The sequence below is a fragment of the Amphiprion ocellaris genome, chromosome 16, assembly GCF_022539595.1.
Source record: "Amphiprion ocellaris isolate individual 3 ecotype Okinawa chromosome 16, ASM2253959v1, whole genome shotgun sequence".
NCBI classification, from domain to species: Eukaryota; Metazoa; Chordata; class Actinopteri; family Pomacentridae; genus Amphiprion; species Amphiprion ocellaris.
The window spans coordinates 10,128,581-10,136,164 of NC_072781.1; positions in this window are offsets into that span (position 1 = coordinate 10,128,581).

Here is a 7,584-nt window from a genome sequence, read left to right on the forward strand (position 1 = left end):
CTCTCACCGGGGTGCAGTCAGCACAGGTTACAGTGGCTCCCTCTATAGACTGAGGAATATTAAGGAAAAATGGGTAACAGAAAAATTATGATCTGAGAACCCTCCATTGCTATTCTAAATTGGCACTGCATATGTAAATGCATGAGAAAGATATTTACATCTGTCTGAAAAAACATAGTTGCCCGTGTGGTTCTGCTTTGTGGTCACTGCAGTGGGCTACTTCGGTAAGGTTTGATAATTGATGATTAACACTCAGTCTGAAGTTGAAGTGCCCACACTTTTGGACGATTTCAGTAGTTTTTCGGGGGGTAAAAATTTGGAGCCTTACCCCATTGTAGTTGTATAAGCCTAGGCCATTTCTGTATTATATCTTAAGAATGAGGTTTCATAGCTTTTGGGTCTGTGACATGCACATCCTGAGAGACCTCAGTTGCTATGTGGAAGTACAGTATGTGTGAGCAGCAGGTGGTAAAGTCAAATCTTGTGTTGAAGACCTCTGTCAGCAACCACTACATTAGCCTCTACTACATTTCATGGTGTTTACAAGATGCCTGCGCTTCAGGAACATCTGCTGGAATTGGCATGGCTTCCTGGATTTCCCATGGGTGAAGAGACAGCAAGTGATTGTGTGTGTACGCATGTACGTGTGCCAACAGCTTGCTGATATGAGTGGATTGAAATGGACTTGGCACCGCCTCCTTTAATGCTGACCTTCTGACCTCTCCTCACAGGGTGTGAACAAGAGGATAACAGATTCTTCATGGTGCGATATCGTCAAATTTTTCTCGGAAAAAGATTGTTCTCTTCCAAGACACTAAACTAGTGTTTAGTCCTTAATGTGAAAATTTAACTTGTAATCAGGTTTACATTTCAGAGGCACGTTCTTCACAGTGATGATATTTGTCCTCTCACCTCATGACTGAATTAACACAGAATATCGCACATGAACCAACTACAGAACATGCAAGTACATAACTGTGCAAACAAACATGGATGACCCAAAGAATAACTTTGCAAAAGGCTTTACTCTTCACTAAAAGTTTATTTTACTTGGCAAGCTGTTCAACACATGCATAAAAAGGCAGAGACATTGAGATAAAGCACCTGATTAATCAAAGCCATTTTAAACAGTTTGGAGAGATTCATAGAAGATTTTTATCCAAGACTGATGAAAGAAGATGAGACAACACTCCCTTTGGTCCTATTCCTCACTGGAACCAAATTAGACGTCACGCTTTCAAATCACACAAGAGAAGCTGATGTGGGTGTGTCCCATCATCGAAAGACAGTGTTTGCTTCCCAAGGGTGCATCTCTAGGTATGAGAAAGGCTCTACATAAATGTTACTGAAGTTGAATCAGATAATCCTTCTCACACTGATCTTACAAAAGCATTTATCTAAATGATTAGTGCACAATAAAATGCATTAAAACGATATTTCTGCACACACAAAAAGTTAGTCTTCAAGGAAAACATGCTCAAGTATGACCTCAGGTGACCAATTTAGACTTTGGTGAACAAAAGGGGAACATGATACACATTTAAATGTCAGAGTGATAGACTGGACCATAAGTTTAACATAAGTTCTGCTCTGAGTTTCACAACATCTCTGATCATTATTACCTAATCCCCCACCCCACAATAGTGACTAACATACACACAAACATTCATTCTGGGGTAACCATGTGGGAAGTGTGTAAAACTGCTCAGAATCAGTTTATTGTCACTGCTCAACTGTCCAGAGACAAAACAATTGAACTTCAAAACTACAATCAAAGCTAATATGGTATTGAAGCACATTTTTAAGAGAATGAAAATGAGCCAGCATTGTGACGTTTCTTTCGATGCTGAAGGCAATGCATCAGGTACTGTTGGCAATTGAGCATCAGCCAATCAGTTCCTGATGCAGTATCATCCACATCAGAAAGCTCTTCCTTTGCCTCAACATCAGTGCAGGGATAACTGAAGTAGAATAATTTACAACACATTTCAGTCTCTCTGCAACATGTCCTAGTAGTGAGAGAAGTGATGCAAAAGTAACCCAAACACGTTTAAAACAAGCCATTATTATTCTTTTCATCCTATGATAATACAATAGCCACTACTGTACAGTACACATCAGCGTAAGTCAAGATGGCAGCAGAAGCATCTGGAAAGTGAATTCATGCAAATTCAAAATGGGCATGCATTATGAAAGAGCTGCAAGAGATGAGGCTGCACTTCAAAAGACTGTCAAAAAGAAATTTTTAAAAAGTGGGGAAGGGGGATGTGAGAGAAGGAAGAGCAGACAGAGAGGGTGTCTGTGAAACGGGCTTGTGTAATTGCAGTGACATCTTCATTGAGAGTCCTCCATCTCTTTCCTGTGTGCTCCAAAGGGCGTCGTTGACGCCGGTCGATGTGGGGAGCAGCCAAGGCGCTGCGTTTAGCATAATCCCAGAGGCCATTGTGAGAGCAGCTAGTGAACGACTCACAGTTGCCAGCTGAGATTTCACCAAAACACAGCAGAACACAAGGAGAAGGGGATGAGACAGGAAAACCAGAGGTGGAGGAGGGGTAAGATTGGGAAGAGAACTCTGGTGACGGACAGGATAGGTAGTAGTAATGAAGAAAAAAATAACATAAATCCAGAATATTAAATTACATGGAATCTGATGAGTAATATTTTGTGTATGGCCGCTGTAGGATCGGGGTGGTTGTGGTTATCTGGGCTGAGTGTGCAGCTTTCACAGCATCAAAGAGGTAAAGTATGAAACACATTTTCTTCCAGGTGGACTGCACCTGTTGGCCCTCATTCAGGACTGTAATTCAACAACCATCCCCTTTTCTTCCTTTAAACAATCACTAACTGTTTTGACTTGTAAGAGTCAGGCATAAAAAGATTAACTAGAACTGTCACATGGCAACACCTCTTCTATTGTGCAATGATCATTACCTTGCGCTAGAGTGTGAAATCCTCTTTGATCACAGTTTCAGGTAGGCAGACATTTTTTGAGCCAACCTTTGGTAAACAATGCAGTCTCCATCTAACATACTGCAGAAAAGATGCAAATTGTTTCTTAGTAATTTCTGTCGTTAGTGATGCTGAGAATTAAAATGGAATGAGGACACAGTTTAAGGGTTTATTTTATCAAGGCATATCAGACAAACTGCAGAATCTCTCCAGGTGATTGTGAGAATATAAAGCACCATCACAGTTGCCTGCAGAGATTACGCAGTCAGCCTTTAGATTTCTTACTCGTGTCCCATCACACACACACACTGATCTGTGGTGGGTATGTGTTATATCTATAAGAGTCAACTGGCAGCAGATGGCTAACACCGATCAGGATAAAGACAGAGCTTTGACCCCCTCCCCATCGTTTCCCAAAAGGTCTTGTGTTACCATGGTGACTAGGCCAAGGCACGTGCCTCCCATTGTTGATCCATATCCTCCAGGGTCAGCCACACGCCCAGTTAGAGGTCAGATGTCACCCCGGCCTCTCACTCAGGTCCCCACTCAACAGCCTTCAGCCTTTGACCTCAGCAAACACTGAAACAAATTGAGAGATGGGGAGAGGAGAGAGCAGAATGACACAATTAGACATATTTCTTCAACAATACCGCTGAATCGCATGGATTCAGGATATTCTGGCAACTTAAACTAAACTATTGGTTGTGCTTCAGCAGTTTTGACTGCAGATCAGCAGTGTAGCTCTGGGGGGAATGTACAGCGTGGTCAAGAATCCAGCTGCATATTACAGTATGTCTCCCTCTTGTGGTGAAGCATGATGCTTTGAAAAATTCACATTTTAGGTGGGCTTCATTCAGAGGTTGGAACAAAAATACAGAATATCAGCCATTCTGGTGGCAGAGGGGTTAAAATCATTTAACTACAACAATGTCCGTTCGTCTGTCATCTGCTTTTCTTTCTCAGCACTTCCTGTCTACATCTACACTGTATACATACTATAGTATCGACTAAAGAGCAGAATGCAAATAATGAAACACTGAGATTCACTAGCCTGGTGTATCAACATGAGATATATATGATACTTTAATCCTTGAGGTGTTTTTGATAGTCACTTACTTCTGGATTCTAACAAAATGGATAATTTTACATGTAATATGAGCACATATTAATCCACACTCATGCATACGAGTAACAAAAAATCTTTTGTTCTAAGCTTATTATGTTTAATTAATAAAACACTATGAGCTACCACAGTTTAACTGACCGCAGAAGACATATGTCCACCCATTTTGGTAACTCTTTCGCCAGAGGTGCCATCTTTTCCATTGAGCCAGGATGTATGTTGGGATATTCAGGTCATCGAGTTGCAAAGTGTTGCTCAGGCGTTGACAAAAGAAAAATCTTAAGTTTATTAAACGGAACAGGCTGACAGTCCACACTTTGTTAGGCAGTGAATGAACAGAGTGGTTTTGACAGGCCTAACCTCTTAAGCTTCGGGTCCCACTGAGCTCTGCACAGCTAGAGCTAAATGCCATCTGTCCCAACATCATGAGGCCCCCCAACCTGTCCCCCTACAGTTTAGCATAAAATCATGCAATACTGCTATTAAGAAAGGACATAAGATAATTCAAATCATCTGATATTAAGTCCTAAAATAAAAAAATTATCCAAAAAAAAAACACCTAAAGGCTTATTTTTCTATAAAATGTTTTAAGGCTGCCCAGGTTAAAAGAAAACAATAACGCTTGTATTCCACCTCATTCGGTTTTCAAAAGGAAATATGTAAGGAAATATGCACTATGGAATATCAGCAAAACAGCCGTTTTAAAATACTTCAATAAAAGCTGATGAGTAGTTGTTTCTTTTAAGTTTTTTCTTTTTAAGTTCTTAAGTTTACAGACTTCCGTATATTTAAAATTTGTCCTACGCTGTACTTCTCTCTCTGCTTACACCAGAGGCTTGGGTCTTGTGCATCTCTAGATGTCTTGTGTGATTAAACTTGAAAATAAAGAGCAGAACAGCCAAAGTACTGCGAGAAAAAACAAAGAAATTGCAAATCAAACTAATACTGGTAATGTTTTAGTGGTGTTATGCTCCACCATGAGTACAAACAAGTCCTCTCATAGTAAGTAATACATTTAACAATATTTAAAGTTTAAATTTTTTATTAATTTTTATGTAAGGAAATATAAAGCAGTTCAGCTTAATGTTGGGTCAAGATCCTGCTGTACATTGATGGTCTCACCCTGACAACCACTTAAACCACAAATCATCGTTTTCTTCAGTTAATCCCTAATTATGACTCATCAATATGATTTCAATTCACTGTTGAAAAAATCTTTTTATGCTTTACTGATGCTCACATACAACACTGAACAATAAAATAATGATATCACCATATGACCTTTAGTCTCCATCCTTTCACGGTGTTGTCTGCTCCGTTAGCTGTCATCTAATGTTAGGAGCAAAAAACAACCTCTGTGCCCTGTAGTCAATGTGTGTGCTTTAGCACTTCATTAAGGTCCTGGACCTGCACTGTACAAGCAATTGTCCTCCTCTAACGAAAAGACCGATGCATCAGCTGGAGGTAAATTTATCAAAGGAGCCCGATACAATAGACAGAGCTGCCCAAATTATGAAACAGGTCTGTAAGGGGCCTCCTGGTGAGCTATATTGTACTATTTGTTGATGGTCCAGTTTGGACTGAATGACATGTGGTGACATTCAGATCGAAAATTACTGAGAACGGTGCTACACATGTTCAATATGAGTCAGTAAATATGAGTAAGTGCAGCATGGTGTGCAAGAGTTGTGTGAAATGATGCGGGACTACCCTTGCGTATACGAAGCCATGCTGAGAAACGCAACCCAGAGACCTCTTAGAATTGCACATTGGCTAAAAACAATTGGGATCTCCGTGAACTGATGTGACATGTGTATTTGTCCCAGCCTTTCCGTTAGGAGCCCTTCTGTAGAGGTGAAAGGAAAAAAAAGCACCAAGAAAGGGAAGCGTAGGATGAGGAGGGGGCAGACGAGGTCTGAGAGTAGAGAACAAGCTACAAATCTGAGGGTGGTTTCATCTAGTGTACCGCCATATCCAATACAAGGACAGTAATAAGCACATAAAAGCAATTACAATGTGTATTTTATGAAACAAAAATGTATAATTCGATCACAGATTGATTAGTCTTGTGGTAAATTCCCCTTAAAGGTTGCTATCAAATAACAACATGCATTCATACACCAAGACAAGTACTTTTAGAAGTGTAACAACTGGACAAATAACTGAATAATCCAACAACAGAAAATTCTGCAACTATTCGGATAATCTTTTTAGTCTTTTTTCTAAGCAAAGCCACAACACGTTCTCTGGTCCCAGCCTTGGGGGTTTTCGGTGTTATCACTTTTAAAATTAATGTCTTTGGGGTTTGAACTGTTGTAATGAGAAAAAGAGGATGTTTGACAACATCGCCATATTTTAGGGATTAATATAGAAAATAATCAGCAGATTAATCAATAGAAAACTTGTTCACCACAGCGCCACTAGTCTTAAATCTGCAAGGGAAGTAAACACATTTAGACTAGTTACTTAATTTCAGATGCACACCATAGTGGAGAGCAGTTTTAATTTGCCAGTAGTTCAGCATGAGACTGGCTGCCATTTAGCCCCTGCACTGGAGTCCCACATGAAATGGACCGATAGCACATCAGACTACTGACTGTCCTGACCATATTTACATCCCATCTCAGTTATTGGATGCATAATTCCTCCACACATCTCTTCAATCTTATATCACACCCGGCTCCATACACACACATGGCTGACTACAATTATAATTTCATATGCCCCAGTGTATCAGCCACCCAAGCAATTTTCTGCCATTTAAATGTGAATTTATGTCTCATGTAAATGAGCGAGGAGTCGATTTAGGCCCATTGGAAGACTGCCCTTTTCCCAGGGAGCATTCTGTTATAGGCCTATGGTTATTTCAAGGTCTCCGTTCATCACCTTGATTTAACAGATCGTACTGAACGACACCTCATTATCTTTTCAACTTCTCTCCTTAACTAAATAGAGTATTGGCAAAAATTACAAGGTAACAATCAAATGTTAAGACGAGCCACTTAAAATTCAAAAATGGGCCCCTTGAATTCCCTATGAAATAAATGTAATCAGTTCGTGTGGTATGATTATTTTCGACTCATAAAATACACAGTCATTATGTAATGTTGAGTCTCAGTTATATTTATGATCAGTTTGCCTCATAAACTTGAAGACATGAGTCATGTTTAGGAATGGATCATAAAATTAGAGGTTTTTATAATGAAGAATCTTCTGCTTCTCTGTGAGCTGAAGTTCGAAACACGCCCTCAGATTATAAGGATGTACACTTTCAAACACACAAGCCGCAATATCAGTTTGCTTATCCAAGTATTTGTTGTATTTACTAAAACTGTTAATTATGGGGTTCTCTTTAAGCCATCACCAAAGTTTAGTTTATTATTTTACTTCTTTAAATGCCTATTAACAATTCCTAGGATAAAGCCCTTGACAAAACATTCTAATTAAGTTCATGTTTCACAATCAGTTATTGGCTGTTTTATTGGCCACATCACAACATAGCAAGCAGTAAT